At 59.8% G+C, this 1,159-nt stretch overlaps 1 protein-coding gene across 1 annotated transcript in view; it reads right to left on the bottom strand.

The window, feature by feature from the left end:
• KIRREL3 (kin of IRRE like 3 (Drosophila)) overlaps window positions 1-1,159 on the bottom strand; it is a gene marked incomplete at its 5' end in the record, with an annotated part of 44,576 nt that overhangs the window by 5,971 nt on the left and 37,446 nt on the right. The window lies entirely within an intron of this gene.

Genomic DNA, 1,159 nt, shown 5'->3' on the forward strand with positions numbered 1-1,159 from the left:
GACTGGCTTAAAGCTCCAGCCTTGACTTAATCCACCTCAACACCCCGTGCCCTCAAAATCTGTCACCCACGGATGTCAAGGGACCATGTTCCTGACACTGGAGCCTCCATCCTTCATCACAGGAAGCTAACGACTGTCTCACACATCCCCTCCCAGGAGTGTTCGCCCTTAGATAACTCTGGGCTGTAAAGCCACTGGAGATGGTCACCGTGTCCCCTCCATGGGGAGCCGTCCCCACAGTCTGGCCACGGGTTTGGTTTGCAGGCTGCAACAATGCTCCGGGATTTGTCTGGGAGAGGAACCTGCGCTTATCCTGGTGGGAAATGAGTCCCTCTCCTGAAACCAAAGCGCTCTGCTGGTCCATCGCTCCTGAGCTGCTCTCTGTGAGCCCCCCTGGTCCAAGTTGTCTCTTCACCTCCTCGGCCTGTTGGTTCTACCCCCCAAAAAACCCACAGAGGGACCTTGTTTTGCCAGCTCCAACAGCTGGAGCCAAGCGATGGGGGACCAAGCAGCCACCAGCGTTCCCGGCTCCCTGCGGGGACCTCAGGCTGGGGAACCCTGAGTTGCTTCGTCAGCACCACGGCGGCACCAGCGAGCACCAGCAAAGCATCTGGTGTCCCCGCTTGGGTCTGGCTCTCCAGGAAAGGTTGAGCTGTTCCCCCTCCTGTTCCACTTTGGGGAGGGAAGGGAGGCCAGGGAGGGGAGCTCTTGGGTGATGTCTTCCTGCACCACCTGGTGACATCTCATTTGAGGAAGAGAACCAACCATGTGCTCCTCCCTGCATCCAACCACTGACATGGCTCGGTCCCTGCTTCCTTCAGGTGCTCAAGTCGCCCATCGTGGCTCAATGACCTCCCCAGCACCGACAGCCCTGGGCTTGGGTCCTGTCCATCAGCACACAGCAAGATTAAGGACTTGGCCTCGTTCAAAACACCGGGATAACACAGGGAGAGGCGCCGTCCTCGCTCTGAGAACCAAACGCGTTTGAGCAGGAGGCAACTCTTCTCCCCTGGAGATGCTCCAGCCAACCACTCTTCCTCCCTCCTGCTTCGATGCCTTCCCATTTGGCCACACTGCCTCTACTTCCCTTGGGACCCCCTTCACCCGCCCCCCACCATGGGGTTCTCGCCCCATCCCGGAGGGCCGCGGCGGGGCCGGG

Source organism: Buceros rhinoceros, unplaced genomic scaffold (genome assembly GCF_000710305.1).
Source record: "Buceros rhinoceros silvestris isolate BGI_N320 unplaced genomic scaffold, ASM71030v1 scaffold15580, whole genome shotgun sequence".
NCBI lineage: Eukaryota > Metazoa > Chordata > Aves > Bucerotiformes > Bucerotidae > Buceros > Buceros rhinoceros.